Raw genomic sequence first — 5,000 nt, 5'->3', positions numbered from 1 at the left:
CCGCGGAGTTGGCCCACGACGGAGCCGGCACGCTCCTTCCGCTGGTGCGGCTCTCGGTCTACGCCTCCAGCCGGCCCTTGTGGCGGCCGTGCGCGGCGCTTTGGTTCGGTCGGCCGGTCTTCCTGTCCCTCACGAAGTGCTCGCGGCCGCGCGCGCGCGGAGTTGGATCGGCCTTACTTGGTCCGATCCGTCGCCATCGCATGTTGCGTGGGCTCGGTCCCGTCTCGGTGAAATCTTGGGCCGCTTTGGTGCGTCCCTGTGGGTTCCTTTGTCGGTTTTGCGGGCTCGGCGCCGGGCCTTCCGCGCCGGTCCGTCGGCTCGCTCGGACGGACCGTGCGCAGGTGGTCCCCGACGGAGCCGGCACGCTCCTTTCGCTGGCGCGGCGCTCGGTCTATGCCTCCGGCCGGCCCTCGCGGCGGCCGTGCGCGGCGCTTCGGTTCGGTCGGCCGGTCGTCCCGTCCCTCACGAAGTTCCTGCGGCCGCGCGTGCGTGGAGCGGGATCGGCCTTACTTGGTCGGATCCGTCGCCCTCGCCTGTTGCGGGGGCTCGGTCCCGTCCCGTTCGGTGAAAGCTTTGCCCGCTCTGGTGCGTCCCCGTGGGTTCCTTTGTCGGTTTTGCGGCCTTGGCGGCGGGCCTTCCGTGTCGGCCCGTCGTGGGCCCGCTGCGCGTCCGTGCGCGGTGCTTCGGATCGGTAGGCCCGTCGTCTGGGTCCCTTACGAAGCTTTGCGCGACCGCTCCTTTGTCGCCGGTCCCCTGTTAGGGCTGACCGAGCCCTCCGTTCGCCCCCTGGCCCGTCGCATGGGCCCCCGGCGCCTCCGCGGCGCCCCACCGAAAACTGTCACGACGCGCATCCAGCGCCGACGAGGTCGCAGGTTACGTGCGGCAGCCGGGGGGCTAGGCCGAGCGGCGGCGGGCCCGCCCACGGACGGGCGCGGGGAGGAGCGCAGCCGGCACGCGGCGCGGAGCGGCGGCGGCATGCCGCCGGGCGGCCGTCGGCTCAACCGTGCCCGAGTCCCGCGGGCACCGCGTCGCCCGGCCGGCGCGAGCGGCGGCGGGCCCGCCCGCGGACGGGCGCGGGGAGGAGCGCAGCCGGCACGCGGCGCGGAGCGGCGGCGGCATGCCGCCGGGCGGCCGACGGCTCAACCATGCCCGAGTCCCGCGGGCACCGCGTCGCCCGGCCGGCGCGAGCGGCGGCGGGCCCGCCCGCGGACGGGCGCGGGGAGGAGCGCAGCCGCCACGCGGCGCGGAGCGGCGGCGGCATGCCGCCGGGCGGCCGACGGCTCAACCATGCCCGAGTCCCGCGGGCACCGCGTCGCCCGGCCGGCGCGAGCGCACGAGGGCGGGAGGCAACCGGGCGGCGCCTGCGGAACCGGATGCGACGGCCGGCGCGGCACGGCCCCGACGGGTCCGCACCGAAGACCAGCGCGGTGCGGATCGACCGCTGATGAGGTCAGAGGTTACGTGCGGCAGCCGGCCGGCTGGCCCGAGCGGCGGCCGGCACGCGACGGGGATCGAGCGGCCCCGACGGCTTGCAGCCGGGCGGCCGACGGCTAGGCCGTACCGGAGTCCCGCGGTCGTTCGGGCGAAGGGGCGCATGCTGCGGGAAAGGCCTGCGGCGGCGAACCGTCCGCCCGGCCGGCCAAGCCTTCCGCGGCGGCGCGCACGTGGCGGCGCGGCCGAGATGACCGAGCGAAGCCCCGGCGATGGGCGGCGCGCACGTGTCCGTGCGGCCGAGATGACCGAGCGAAGCCCGGGCGGCGCCCGCCGTGCGCCCTGCCGGATCGCGCCTTCCGCCGGCGCGCAACGCCGGTCCCGCGTTCCGGCCGCGGGAGAGGCCTGCGTCGGCGAACCGTCCGCCCCGCCGGCCGAACCTTCCGCGGCTGCGCGCACGTGTCCGTGCGGCCGAGATGACCGAGCGAAGCCCCGGCGACGGGCGGCGCCCGCCGTGCGCCCCGGCGGATTGCGCGGCCCGCCGGCGCGCAACGCCGGGCCCACGTTCCGGCTGCGGGAAAGGCCTGCGGCAGCGAACCGTCCGCCCCGCCGGCCGAACCTTGCGCGGCGGCGCTTACGTGTCCGTGCGGCAGAGATGACCGAGCAAGCTCCGGCGATGGGCGGCGCCCTCCGTGCGCCCCGCCGGATCGCGCTGGCCGGCGGCGCGCAACGCCGGACCCCCGATCCGCGTGCGAGCGGCGAGCGTCCGGGCGGGCCCCTTTCGCAACTTCCCTCGGTACTCTAAACACCCCTTGCCTCTCGGTCTTCCCCCCGACCCTCTCGGTATTTGCTCGGATATGTGCATGCATCGTCCCTCGTCGCCTTCGGTTATCCTCCCCGGGGTGGGCTTTGCGCCGACGCGCCAACGGGGTGGTAGGGGGGCTGCAGCCGCGGCCGCCGCGTTTCGCCATCCGCGCGTGTGCCGCCGGATCCGAGTGGAGGTCGCGGGCGACTCGTCGATGCTTGTACTAGGGGCGCATGCCGGCAGCCCCCCGCGGGGTGCGGGACCCCCGATCGGCATTCGAGGGACGGGCGTCCGGGCGGGCCCCGTTTCCAACTTCCCTCGGAACATTAAAACCCCCCGACCCCCTCGGTCTTCGCTCCGGCCCTATCGCTATTGCTCGGATATGTGCATCCACCGTCCCTCGTTGCCTTCGGTTATCTACCCCAGGGTGGGCCTTGCGCCGATGCCCCGATGGGGTGGCAGGGGTGGGGCTGCCGCGGCCGGCGCGTTTCGGCATCCGCGCTTGGGGGCTCGGACCCGAGTGGAGGTCGCGGGCGGCTCGTCGATGCCTGCACCGGGAGCGCATGCCGGCAGCCCCCCGCGGGGCGCCGGACCCCCGATCGGCGTGCGATGGACGGGGGGAGGGGCGGGCCCGGTTTGCAAATTCCCTCGGTACTTTAAAATCTCACGGCCCTGTCGGTGCTCCCTCCGGCCCTATCGCCACTGCTCGGATATGTGCATCCACCGTCCCTCGTTGCCTTCGGTTATCTACCCCGCGGTGGGCTTTGCGCCGATGCCCCGATGGGGTGGCAGGGGGGCACGCTCTAGGCCGTGCCACGGGGCGCGGGCGCCGGCGCCGTACGTCCCTCGCGGCGGCCGTGAGCGGCACCTCGGCTTGCTCGGTCTGTCCTCCCGGGACGCGCGACCCGTGCGACCGGGACGCGCATCCCGTGCGACCGGGACGCGTGTCCGGGCCGTTCCCGTTTGCAACGCTCCTCGGTACTTTGGAACGCTTGGGGTGGGCTTTGGGCGGATGCCCCGCCGGGGTGGTAGGGAGGGGGGGCGGCTGCTGCCGCGGCGGGACTTCCGCTCCACTCCGCACAAGTCCGTCGCCTCGCGGCGGGCGCGCCCGGCACCGTTCGTCCCCGAGGGAGCCGGCACGCGCCCGCCGAGGCCCCGGCGCATGGGCGCCGCCGCCGGCCGTCCGCGCGGCGGCCGTGCGCCGGCTTCCTCCGTCGGCCCTCCCGGGATGCGCGACCCGTGCGACCGGGACGCGCATCCCGTGAGACCGGGACGCGTGTCCGGGCCGTTCCCGTTTGCAACGCTCCTCGGTACTTTGGAACGCTTGGGGTGGGCCTTGGGCGGATGCCCCGCCGGGGTGGTAGGGAGGGGGGGCTGCTGCTGCCGCGGCGGGACTTCCGCTCCACTCCGCACAAGTCCGTCGCCTCGCGGCGGGCGGGCCCGGCACCGTTCGTCCCCGAGGGAGCCGGCCCGCGCCCGCCGAGGCCCCGGCGCATGGGCGCCCCCGCCGGCCGTCCGCGCGGCGGCCGTGCGCCGGCTTCCTCCGTCGGCCCTCCCGGGACGCGCGACCCGTGCGACCGGGACGCGCATCCCGTGCGACCGGGACGCGTGTCCGGGCGGTTCCCGTTTGCAACGCTCCTCGGTACTTTGGAACGCTTGGGGTGGGCTTTGGGCGGATGCCCCGTCGGGGTGGTAGGGAGGGGGGGCTGGCGCCGCCGCGGCGGGCCTTCCGCCCCCCTCCGCACAAGTCCGTTGCCTCGCGGCGGTCATGCCCGGCACCGTTCGTCCCCGACGGAGCCGTCGCGCGCCCGACGACTTTCCGGCGCACGGGCGCCGCCGCCGGCCGTCCGTGCGCGGCGGCCGTGCGCCACTTCGGCTTCGTCCGTCGGCCCTCCCGGGACGCGCGACCCGTGCGACCGGGACGCGCATCCCGTGCGACCGGGTCGCGTGTCCGGGCCGTTCCCGTTTGCAACGCTCCTCGGTACTTTGGAACGCTTGGGGTGGGCTTTGGGCGGATGCCCCGCCGGGGTGGTAGGGAGGGGGGGTCTGCTGCCGCCGCGGCGGGCCTTCCGCTCCACTCCGCACAGGACCGTTGCCTCGCGGCGGACTTGCCCGGCACATTTCGTCCCCGACGGAGCCGGCACGCGCCTGCCGACTTCCCGGCGCACGGGCGCTGCCTTCGGCCGTCCGTGCCCGGCGGCCGTGCGCCACTTCGGCTCCCTCCATCGGCCCTCTCGGGAAGCGCGTCCCGGACGTTCGGGATGCGCACCCCGTGCGACCGGGACTCGCGTCCGGGCCATTTCCGTGTGCAATGCTCCTCGATTCGCTGGAGCCCTTGGGGTGGGCCTTCGGAGGATGCCCCGCTGGGGAGGTAAGGGGGTGTGTCCTGCCTGGGCGGGCCTTCCGCCCGAGCCCGTCGCCCAGCGCGGATGGTCGCGCCGCGCGGGCGGGCGCGCCGCGCGTGCGCGGGGCCGTTGGCCGGTGACGCGCAAGGACGGGCGCGCTGGGCCGATCGGCCGCTCGGGCGCGCGCTTCGTCGTGCTCCCGCGCCTTGGCGCGCGCGCGGCCGCGGCGTGGTCGCTCGGTTCTGCGCATTTGGCCCGCGCGGATGGGCGCGTCGCGCGGGCGGCCGGGCCGCGCGGGCGGGCGGGCCGTTGCCCGGGTTCGCGCAAGGACGGGCGCGCTAGGCCGATCGGCCTCTCGGACGCGCGCGCCGTCCCGCTGTCGCGCCTGGGCGCTCGCGCGTCCGCGGCGTGGTCGCTCG

This window comes from Phoenix dactylifera, chromosome 10 (genome assembly GCF_051530095.1).
Source record: "Phoenix dactylifera cultivar Ajwa chromosome 10, Ajwa_hap1_PhDact_Kaust_v1.1, whole genome shotgun sequence".
Taxonomy (NCBI): domain Eukaryota; kingdom Viridiplantae; phylum Streptophyta; class Magnoliopsida; order Arecales; family Arecaceae; genus Phoenix; species Phoenix dactylifera.
This window is presented reverse-complemented; position numbering follows the sequence as displayed.